The sequence below is a fragment of the Tenrec ecaudatus genome, chromosome 13 (genome assembly GCF_050624435.1).
Source record: "Tenrec ecaudatus isolate mTenEca1 chromosome 13, mTenEca1.hap1, whole genome shotgun sequence".
NCBI classification, from domain to species: Eukaryota; Metazoa; Chordata; class Mammalia; order Afrosoricida; family Tenrecidae; genus Tenrec; species Tenrec ecaudatus.
The window spans coordinates 117,872,412-117,884,441 of record NC_134542.1 but is presented as its reverse complement, the minus strand read 5'-3'; positions in this window follow the sequence as shown (position 1 = coordinate 117,884,441).

Sequence of the window (12,030 nt, the reverse complement as noted above, 5' to 3'; positions counted from 1 at the left end):
GACCTCTGCTGTGCTTGGGACCGTGTACAAAGTTCTTTCAACTCTGCTGATAAGTGCGTTGAGGCAGCCCGCTTTGTCTGGAAACCTTGGCCCAAAGACACTCAGCTTTCTCATTCTGTGTGCTGGCGAGCTCCCTGTTCTGGGGTCTTGGTGCTGCTGCCTCTGCTTCCATGAGCTATTTATCTGCCACTGTTTTTCATTGTCTCCTGATGCATCCAGTGTCAGGGATCTCTGTCTCCTGGACAGAGGTGGTGCTCAGAGTAATAATCCTGGGTCCAAAGAGCACACTCCACTGCTGGCTTGTCTTTCTCGGTGCTCTTGAAACTCCACTTTCTGCTTCTGAGTTAACTCACCCAGGATGACCAAACCGACCAATTCCTACATTAGGGGTCTACAGGTCTTATTTGAATGCCATGCACCTTACTGATATTATTAGCATGCTATCTACTTCCCTCGGTGGCATAGTTCCACCATGTCATTGGTAGGAGTAACAAAGACTATAGCTAGAGGAGAACTAGTAAGCAATTCGCTGCAATGTGTTAGGCTACAAAGTCCCAGGCTACTGGTCACCACTTGGCCAGGTCCCAGTTACAGAGCTCCCTGTGATGGCTCCTTTTGCATATCAATGTGGCGAGGCTATGGTGCCCAGTTTTTTGGTCAAACAAGCATTCATCTATTTGCTCTTGTTTTTTAAACATTTTATTAGGGGCTCATACAACTCTTATCACAATCCATACATATACATACATCAATTTTATAAAGCACATCTGCACACTCTTTGCCCTAATCACTCTCAAAGCATTCGCTCTCCACTTAAGCCCTCCGCATCAGTTCCTCTTTTTTTGTCCCCTCCCTCCCCCCTCCCCCCTCCCTCAGGAGCTCTTGACAATCCACAGATTGTTATTTTGTCATCTCTTGCCCTTTCCAGAGTCTCCCTTCCCCCCTTCTCGGCCGTCCATCTCCCAGGGAGAAGGTCACATGTGGATCCTTGTAATCAGTTCCCTCTTTCCATCCCACTCAGCCTCCACTCTCCCAGTATCACCCCTCACACCCCTGGTCCTGAAGGTATCATCCACCCTGGATTCCCTGTGCCTCCAGCTCCCATATGCACCAGTGTACAGCTTCTGCCCTATCCAGTCCTGCAAGGTAGAATTTGGATCCTGGTAGTTGGGGAGAGGAAGCATCCAGGATCTGGGGGAAAGCTTTGTTCTTCATCGGTACTACATCACACCCTGACTGACCCATCTTCTCTCCTAAAGCCCTCTATGAGGGGATCTCCAGTGGTCGACATTTGGGCCTCTGGTCTCCACTCTGTACTTCCCCCTTCATTCTCTATGGTATATATATATATATATATATATATATACCCCCATATACACACAGATATATATATATACATATATATATATTCTTTTTTTTTGCATGATGCCTTATACCTGGTCCCTTTGGCACCTCATGATCGCACCGGCTGGTGTGCTTCTTCCAGGTGGGCTTTATTGCTTCTGAGCTAGATGGCCGCTTGTTCACCTCATCTATTTGCTCTTATGAAGGAGTTGGACTCAAGCAAAATAGAATACCTTCCATAATGTGGGAAGGGGTAAACCTATCTGCCAAAGGCCTTCAGTGCAGAAAGGGAGTTTCCCTAGGGTGTGTTCTGACCATTCTTATTCTTGTCTTTTCCCATCACCTAACCTATGGATTTTAGGATGAACATCTACAGAGCTCTTTAGGCTGTTGCCTGACCTATGAATTTGGAACTTGCCATTCCCCTATGTGAGCCAATTCCTAGAAATAAGCCTCACTCTATGGGGCTCTGGTGTCGTAGGGGGTGGCCCATTGGGCATCCAACAGCAAGGACATCAGTTTGAAAACACCAACGGCTCCTTGAGGGAAAGATGAAGCTTCGTAATCTCCTGAAGAGTTACAGTCTCCAACGCCCAAAAGGTCAGTTCTATACTGTTTTACACAGTCACTTTGAGTCCACCTTGATGGCAATGAGTGGCCGGTGCAGTGGTTAACCATAGGAGCCCTGGTGGATATATCAAATATCTCCAGTTACAGCTATATAACTGGTTTAGTTTCTCTAGGGAACACTGACTATGACACTCTCCATAGGCAGGGATGAGACCTCTGTTGAGATTTCCCTCTTGTGCCCTTCCTTGATTCCCCCCACAGGTGCTTATTCCCTGAGCATTCCTCAATAAATGTCAGGAATCCAGAACTAATTCCATCACAGTATCTCCTTCTTCCAGGGAGTCTGAATGGCTTCTGGGGAGTATGAACTACAGTCTCCATCCAACTTCCTCCTTCTATTTCTATGCTCCGGATCTTATTCGGGGCTCATTTGGTTGTAAACAGGCAAAGAGACCAGTACTTGGAAGAGAGAATCCTAGGAAAATGGAAAGGTGGGGAGAACAAGAGGACAGCTGGCTCTGTCGACCGTTCCTGACCACCACTGGCATGTTCCTGTGTTCTTTGTGTCTGTCTCTCAGGGCACATGCTGTAATCTCGCGACATAGAGCGCCTCCTCCACGTGGCGGGACATGTGCTTCTGAATTATGCTTCTTAGATGCCAGGCCACTTGCAAGAGCGGGACTTTCCTTTTCGTTTTTTGGTTGGAAATGTTCCAGAAAAAGCGTCTAGTTGACCCATCTTATGTCAGTGTCTCCACTGGGCCAATGAAAACAGCCTTGTGACTGTATTGAAATGTGGTGTCTTCCCCAGGGAACTGATATTTCAGCCAGTGAGGTAGTTCACAGGGACAGATAAGAAAGGGGGTTGGGACAGATTAAAATAATAATAATGTCTATTTGCAAAGAATAGGGCCTTATTATTTTTCGGATGCCCCCCATCTGAACACCCTACCACTGAATATAGGCAGGAGGTAGGGCCCACCTGTCACTCAAGCAGCTAAAAATGTATAGCACTTGCTGTAGCAGCTGCTAATGTGCCCATGTATTAGCACTTGGCACCCACCACTCCCAAAAATGCCAATGGTCTCACAGGAAGCACATGTAACTCCCCACACAGGGAACAGTCATTGAGCAGACAGGGGAGTTGACATCCTCCAGGACCTAATGCCACTTTAACCAATGACACATGTGGATAGGTGGAGCCACACTCCAGTTCCCTCAGCCTTTGGGTGGGACAACTACAAGAGGATTTATACTGTCTCTGGGAACCTACTCAATGACATTTCTTTATCGGCCCCTTCCCTTTGCTCTATCAGTATTACCCTTCTCTACTGGTCCTTCCTGGAGGCACCTCCCAAGGAAACAATAGTCTAGCTGCCATTCCAATTCTAGTGGATTCCAATTCTTGGTGATCGCATTCATGTGAGTCAATCAGAACTGTGCTTTCTGCAGATTCTTTCTCTCCCCTTTTTAAGAGTAGTTTTAAGGACATTGTGGAAGCTTCCCACCATCCAGTTCCAGAACATTTTCATTGACCCTGCAGCCATTAAGCAGTCATTCCCCATTGCCCCTCCCACCCCACCCTTGGAAACCACCAATCTACTCTATGGCTCTACAGGATTTACCTGTCCAGCATTTTCCCTCTAAATGGACTCACAATACATGGCATTTGGTGTTTGGCGTCTTTCACTTCATGTCTTGCGTTCACCTGTGTTACAGAGTCTGTCCGAATCAAAGGCCTTAGTTTTCTTGTGGCAGACTATATGTATACCCTACTCTGTGTAGATCATATTTTCTCTATTCTTCTACTGATGGGTATTGTTGGCTTATTGTTTACCTTTTGCCCATAGTGATTAGTGCAGCATCCATCTGGGTACTCTTCTTTCATTCTTTTAGATATGCACTTGGGAATGGACTCCCTGGATCAGCCGGCAAGGGTTCATGACCAAGTGGGTTATGTTGGGCTGCTAACCGTAAGGTCAGCATTTTGGACCCTTTAGCTACTGCGAGATAGAAATGCTCTCATAATGATCCACAGCCCCCCAGACCCACCAGCCGCAATTCTACTCTGTCCTTTCGGGTTGCTGTGAATCAGAATCGACTCGATGGCAGTGGTAGTGAGGAAGCCAGCGACTTGAGAGTGGAACCAGGGACCGTGGAGAATTCTGGCAGTAGCCATGGTGTCCTCACTACCCAGATGCCAGCAGCCACGAGTGAACAAAGGAGGCACAAGCAAGGTTCTCGCTGACTTCATGCTGGTGACCCGGCTGCCCCTGCTTCCTCAAATGCCATTTCCTCAGCTTTACTGACAACGGGGTGTACTCCCTATTATCATGTCACCAACTCTTTCAATGGTCCACCTAGCCAGGTGTGATTCCAGACACTCACTGTGCAGCCACCATCAGCGAAGGTGGCTGCCCACCTCATTTGTACACATGTAAAGAATGTGATCATTCTTGGCACTGGTGTCCTTAGTCATCCTGGTTAGTATATTTACATCCTTGGGGAGCTGGGTCAGTGAGCAAGCGCTTCTCAAGGTGCCCATATGATCTGTTTACTGAGAGTGCCAGCCCAAGGATCTGACTTGCCACCCACAGTGAACGCACCTCTGAGGCAAAGGGGAAGGCTTCTTTCTAACTGGGAGACCAGCAGGTCTTCTGCAGACATCACTCCCCTGCAGCACTCTGATCCGAGGCCTTTCATATTCCAAAGAGCAGCAATAAGATTCCCATCTGCCACCCAGTCAGACTCACATGTGAGAATTCTCTTTTCAGAGCAAGACAGCCAATGCAGTGAGCTGGGTAAAGGGGCAGTCTCACTCAGAGGAGACACAGCCAGGAGTGTAGGGACAAGGAGTGAAATGTGCAGCTTCCAGCTGCCACCCAAGCCTCCGTAGTGCAGTGGCATGAGAGCAAAGAGATAGTCCTTTGCGACTCTTTGACCTCATTCCTGGCCTTGTTGGAATTAACACTGCTCAGTGCCAGTCTCTTCTGAATATACAGAAAAGATAGCTCAGAAAAGAATAGAGTTAAATAAGAGCAGGACAGAGTAAGGTGGCTTCATGGTGTTGCATTTGTGTGTCTCAGAGCCCATCCTGGCTCACAGTGACCCTCTGTGACAGAGAAGAACTGTTCCACAGATTTTTCTAGGCAGAATTTTAAGGAAATGTACCTAGCAGCACAGTGGTTGCATGTGCGGCTGTAACAGAGAGACTGGCAGTTTGAACTCACTGATCCCCATCGAGAGAGTGAAGACGTGACTGATTGCTCCCATGAAGACTCCTAGCCTGTTGTTGTCTGTCCATTTGTGGTGCTGTGGTGAGTTGTGTGTTACTGTGATGCTTGAAGCCATGTGACTGGTATTTCAAATGCTAGCAGGGTTACCCCAAGTGAAGAGGTGTCAGGGAAACTTCCAGGCTAAGAACACAATACAAAGAAGGGTTCCACTGCCCACTTCAGAGGAAGTAGCCGCTGAAAACCCTAACACTATAGCACAGTGTGCCTTTCCTTCCCGTCACAGGGAGTCAGAATCACCTCAATGGCACAAAACAACCAACAACACCTTTGAGGAGAGAAATCTCCTTCAGTAGGGCTGGGTGAGTTTAAACTGGGTGGCTTCTTGGTTAGCACTTGAGCTCTGAATCATCTCACCACCAGGCTACCATCTTTATGATGCAGGCAAATAAAACCATCTTGGTCTTGCTCGGTATTGCCAGCGTCATCATGCTCTTTCTCCCATAAGCACATGTCTGGTGGTTGGACCACAGCAAACCCAGTTGAAACTATTTCCTCATCACCATGTGTGTGTCAGAGTAGAAGTGAACCATGAAGTTTTCTTTGATTAAAAACATTTTTATTGTGATTTGGGTGAAGGTTAAAGAGCAGCTCAGCTGTCCATTGAGCAATGCATACACATTTTGTTTCATGTCATTGACAGCAATTCCCACAATGTACCATAACTTCCCCCACATCTTCTTGTTTCTTGTCTCCAAGCTTCCTTCATTCTCAACTTTTTTGAACTTCATTCTTGGGGGAATGCTGTCTTTTGATCTCATGTGATCGATTATTCTACGGTATTTGTATGTCTCTAATGTCATTGTTCCCATTGTAGAACTGTCTATTGTTTGGTTGAACATCGAGCCATGATGAGTTCAGTTCCAGACCTGCAGGGTAACTAAGCACCATAGTCTTGCAATTTCACCAGCCTTTATCCAAACAGTAAGCTTGGTGTTTTATCATGATTTTGAGTTTTGCCCCACATTTCCCTTCTACTCTAATCAAGCCCCTCTAATGTGATCTCTTTCATAGCAGTCGATAGTGGGAGCTAGGCACCATCTAGTTCTTCTGGTCTCCAGTGGTGGAGGGTGATCGTTGCTTGAGTCACTAGTCATTGATTCATTGTGCCCAATCAGTTCTCCTCTTCTGCTGTCCTCTGGATGGAGAGAGACCAACTGTTGCCCCTTTCCTGATTGCTCAGGAACTTTGAAAATCCCAGAGACGATGGTCCTGATCCCCCAGGCTCAACAACTCATTCCCTCACAGTTTTTGCATCTGTCTCAGAGATTTTTTCCACCCCCACCCCGTTTTATGATATTGGTCCCTGTATGCTCCACCATATACCTGGATCTATTTAACAACCAAGGTCAATACATTCTATAAACTTTTCAATGGCCGAGGATTCTGAAGAAGATTGCCAGGCTTCTCTTTCACAGCTCCTCTAAGTGGGTTGGGAATGACAACTTTTCCCTTAATAGCAGAGCTCATTAACTGTTTACACCCCTAGATACTTCTTACTCTTAGAAAACTCACTGCCATCGAATCCATGCTGACTCACAGCCAACTTATAGGGCAGCGTGCAACTGCTCTTTGAGTGTCTGAGACTCGAAGTCTTTATGGCAGCAGAATGCCTTACCTTTCTCCCACAAAGCAGCTGGTAGTTTCAAACTGCTGATATAGCAATTAGCAGCCCAACTTGTAGCCACTAGGCCACAAAGGCTCTTTTTCTTCTTAGGCTGAGCTTTGCTGAAGGTCGTCCGACATGGCCTCTCAGCTTAAGTAAGGGGTCCCAAGCTACAGGCTGCACAAGTTGCTCCCTGAAACACGTGGCCTGGGCCCCAAATGTGGGCACACAGAAAGCCAGTTCACCTCTCAGGGGTTTGGCAGAGCCGCAGCACAGCAAGGGTCTCCCTGAAAGCCCCTCCACCCCATGCCCAGAACCTCCCCCAAACTCACCCCTGCTCCAGGCTGCTGGTACTCACTGTAGGTCCTGTCACCACTGCTGGGCCCTGGGGGCAGTGCTGGGCCGCCACTCCAGCAGGCTCTCCGCTAGTGGGGCAGGCTGCCCCCTGGTGGCCACCCATCTTCACTTGGTGCAGAAACATTGCAAACTTTGTTAAGAGGAGCTGAGAAGGGGTCTCAGGGGGCCCTGGCTGGTGGGCTGTGAGACACCTCAGTGAGTGACTGGGCAGGGAAGCCCACCCTCCACCACCCGTCTTCATTCGGCTCCAGGGCACCTTCCTTGGCCGTAGCCCCTTCCTCACTAGGCTTAAGGTATGGCTAGGAGACCCCTAGGTTTAGGCTAGGGCACCCCAAGGCTTAGGCTAATGCTAGGGGACCCCTAGGCTTAGGCTAAGGCACCCCGAGGCTTAGGCTAGGGCACCCCTAGGCTTAGGCTAGGGCACCCCTAGGCTTAGGCTAAGGCTAGGGCTCAGCTAGCGTAAGGCTAGGGCACCCCTAGGCTTAGGCTAGGGCACCCCTAGGCTTAGGCTAGGGCACCCCTAGGCTTACGGTAGGGCACCCCTAGGCTTAGGCTAGGTCACATCTAGGCTTAGGGTCGGGCACCCCTATGCTTAGGCTAAGGCAAGGGCTCCACTAGACTAACGCTAGGGCACCCCTAGCCTTAGGCTAGGGCACCCCTAGGCTTAGGCAAGGGCACCCCTAGGCTTGGGCTAGGGCACCCCTAGGTTTAGGCTAAGGTTAGGGCTCCCCTAGCCTAAGGTTACGGCACCCCTAGGCTTAGGCTAGGGCACCCCTAGGCTTAGGATAGGGCACCACTAGGCTTAGACAAGGGCACCCCTAGGCTTAGGCTAAGTCTAGGGCTCCCCTAGCCTAAGGCTTGGGCACCCCTAGGCTTAGGCTAGGGCACCCCTAGGCTTAGGCTAGGGCACCCCTAGGCTTAGGCTAAGGCTAGGGCTCCTCCAGCCTAAGGCTATGGCACCCCTAGGCTTAGGCTAGGGCACCCCTAGGCTTAGGCAAGGGCACCCCTAGGCTTAGGCTTAGGCTAGGGCTCAGCTAGCCTAAGGCTAGGGCACCCCTAGGCTTAGGCTAGGGCACCAATAGGCTTAGGCTAGGGCACCCCTAGGCTTAGGGTAAGGCTAGGGGACCCCTAGGCTTAGGCTAAGGCACCCCTAGGCTTAGGCTAGGGCACCCTTAGGCTTAGGCTAAGGCTAGTGCTCCCCTAGCCTAAGGCTAGGGCACCCATAGTGTTAGGCTAGGGCACCCCTAGGCTTAGGCTAGGGCAGCCCTAGGCTAAGGCTAGGGCAGCCATAGGCTTAGGCTAAGGCTAGGGATCCTCTAGCCTAAGGCTTGGGCACCCCTAGGCTTAGGCTAGGGCACCCCTAGGCTTAGGCTAGGGCACCCCTAGGCTTAGGCTAGGGCACCCCTAGGCTTAGGCTAGGGCACCCATAGGCTTAGGCTAGGGCACACATTGTCTTAGGCTAAGGCTAGGGCTCCCCTAGCCTAACCCTTGAGCACCCCTAGGCTTAGGCTAGGGCACCCCAAGGCTTAGGCTAGGGCACCCCTAGTCTTAGGCTAGGGCACCCCTAGGCTTAGGCTAAGGCTAGGGCTCAGCTAACCTAAGGCTAGGGTAGCTCTAGGCTTAGGCTAGGGCACCCCTAGGCTTAGGCTAGGGCACCCCTAATCTTAGGCTAGGGCACCCCTAGGCGTAGGCTAAGGCTAGGGCTCCCCTAGCTTAAGGGTAGGGCACCCCTAGCCTAAGGCTAGGGCACCCCTAGGCTTAGGCTTGGGCAACCCTAGGCTTAGGCTCGGGCACCCCTAAGCTTAGGCTAAGGCTAGGGCTCCCCTAGGCTATGGCTAGGGCACCCCTAGGCTTAGGCTAGGGCACCCCAAGGCTTAGGCTAACGCTAGGGGACCCCTAGGCTTACGCTAAGGCACCCCTAGGCTTAGGCTAGGGCACCCCTAAGTTTAGGCTAGGGCACCCTTAGGCTTAGGCTAAGGCTAGTGCTCCCCCAGCCAAAGGCTAGGGCACCCATAGTGTTAGGCTAGGGCACCCCTAGGCTTAGGCTAGGGCACCCCTAGGCTTAGCCTACGGCAGCCATAGGCTTAGGCTAAGGCTAGGGCTCCTCTAGCCTAAGGCCTGGGCACCCCTAGGCTTAGGCTAGGGCACCCCTAGGCTTACGCTAGGGCACCAATAAGCTTAGGCTAGGGCACCCCTAGTCTTAGGCAAGAGCACCTCAAGGCTTAGGCTAAGGCTAGGGCACCCCTTGGCATAGGCTAGGGCACCCCTAGGCTTAGGTTAGGGCACCCCTGGCCTTAGGCTACAACACCCCTAGGCTTGGGCTAGGGCACCCCAAGGCTTAGGCTAAGGTTAGGGCTCCCCTAGCCTAAGGCTAGGGAACCCCTAGGCTTAGGCTAGGGCACCCCTTGGCTTAGGACAGGGCACCACTAGGCTAAGGCTAGGGCTCCCCTAGCGTAAGGCTAGGGCACCCCTAGGCTTAGGCTAGGGCACCACTAGGCTTAAGCTATGGCACCCCTAGGCTTAGGTTAGGGCACCCATAGGCTTAGGCTAGGGCACCCGTAGGCTTAGGCTAAGGCTAGGGCTCCCCTAGCCTAACCCTAGGGCACCCCTAGGCTTAGGCTAGGGCACCCCAAGGCTTAGGCTAGGGCACCCCTAGTCTTAGGCTAGGGCACCCCTAGGCTTAGGCTAAGGCTAGGGCTCAGCTAGCGTAAGGCTAGGGCACCCCTAGGCTTAGGCTAGGGCACCCCTAGGCTTAGGCTAGGGCACCCCTAGGCTTACGGTATGTCACCCCTAGGTTAGGCTAGGTCACATCTAGGCTTAGGGTCGGGCACCCCTATGCTTAGGCTAAGGCAAGGGCTCCACTAGACTAAGGCTAGGGCACCCCTAGCCTTAGGCTAGGGCACCTGTAATCTTAGGCTTGGGCACCCCTAGGCTTAGGCTAGGGCACCCCTAGGCTTAGGCTACGGCACCACTAGGCTTGGGCTAGGGCACCCCTAGGTTTAGGCTAAGGTTAGGGCTCCCCTAGCCTAAGGTTACGGCACCCCTAGGCTTAGGCTAGGGCACCCCTAGGCTTAGGATAGGGCACCACTAGGCTTAGACTAGGGCACCCCTAGGCTTAGGCTAAGTCTAGGGCTCCCCTAGCCTAAGGCTTGGACACCCCTAGGCTTAGGCTAGGGCACCCCTAGACTTAGGCTAGGGCACCCCTAGGCTTAGGCTAAGGCTAGGGCTCCTCCAGCCTAAGGCTATGGCACCCCTAGGCTTAGGCTAGGGCACCCCTAGGCTTAGGCAAGGGCACCCCTGGGCTTAGGCTTAGGCTAGGGCTCAGCTAGCCTAAAGCTAGGGCAAGCCTAGGCTTAGGATAGGGCACCCCTGGGCTTAGGGTAGGGCACCCCTAGGCTTAGGGTAGGGCACCCCTCGGCTTATGCTAGGGCACGCCTAGGCTTAGGCTAGGGCACCCCTAGGCTTAGGCTAAGGCTCCTGTTCCCCTAGCCTAAGGCTAGGGCACCACTAGGGTTAGGCTAGGGCACCCATAGGCTTAGGCTAGGGCACCCGTAGGCTTAGGCTAAGGCTAGGGCTCCCCTAGCCTAACCCTAGGGCACCCCTAGGCTTAGGCTAGGGCACCCCAAGGCTTAGGCTAGGGCACCCCTAGTCTTAGGCTAGGGCACCCCTAGGCTTAGGCTAAGGCTAGGGCTCAGCTAGCGTAAGGCTAGGGCACCCCTAGGCTTAGGCTAGGGCACCCCTAGGCTTAGGCTAGGGCACCCCTAGGCTTACGGTATGTCACCCCTAGGTTAGGCTAGGTCACATCTAGGCTTAGGGTCGGGCACCCCTATGCTTAGGCTAAGGCAAGGGCTCCACTAGACTAAGGCTAGGGCACCCCTAGGGTTAGGCTAGGGCATCCCTAGGCTTAGGCTAGGGCACCCCTAGGCTTAGGCTAGGGCAACCCTAGGCTTAGTCTAAGGCTAGGGCCCCCTTGACTTTGGCTAGGGCACCCCTAGGCTTAGGCTAGGGCACCCCTAGTCTTATGCTAAGGCTAGTGCTCCCCTAGCCTAAGGCTAGGGCACCCCTAGGGTTAGGCTAGGGCACCAATAGGGTTAGGGTAAGGCAACCCTAGGCTTAGGCTAAGGCAGCCATAAGCTTAGGCTAAGGCTAGGGCTCCTCTATCCTAAGGCCTGGGCACCCCTAGCCGAAGGCTAGGGCACCCTTAGGCTTAGGCTAAGGCACCCCTAGGCTTAGGCTAGGGCACCCCTAGGCTTAGGCTAGGGCACCCCTAGGCTTAGGCTTAGGCTAGGGCTCAGCTAGCCTAAGGCTAGGGCAAGCCTAGGCTTATGCTAGGGCACCCCTAGGCTTAGGGTAGGGCACCCCTAGGCTTAGGCTAGGGCACGCCTAGGCTTAGGCTAGGGCACCCCTAGGCTTAGGCTAAGGCTAGTGCTCCCCTAGCCTAAGGCTAGGGTACCCCTAAAGTTAGGCTAGGGCACCCCTATGCTTAGGCTAGGGCAACCCTAGGCTTAGGCTAGGGCAGCCTTAAGCTTAGGCTAAGGCTAGGGCTCCTCTATCCTAAGGCCTGGGCACCCCTAGGCTTAGGCTAGGGCACCCTTAGGCTTAGGCAAGGGCACCCCTAGGCTTAGGCTAGGGCACCCCTAGGCTTAGGCTATGGCACCCCTAGGCTTAGGCTAAGGCTAGGTCACCCCTAGGCTTAGGCTAAGGCACCACAAGGCTTAGGCTAGGGCACCCCTAGGCTTAGGCTAGGGCACCCCTAGGCTTACGGTATGTCACCCCTAGGTTAGGCTAGGTCACATCTAGGCTTAGGGTCGGGCACCCCTATGCTTAGGCTAAGGCAAGGGCTCCACTAGACTAAGGCTAG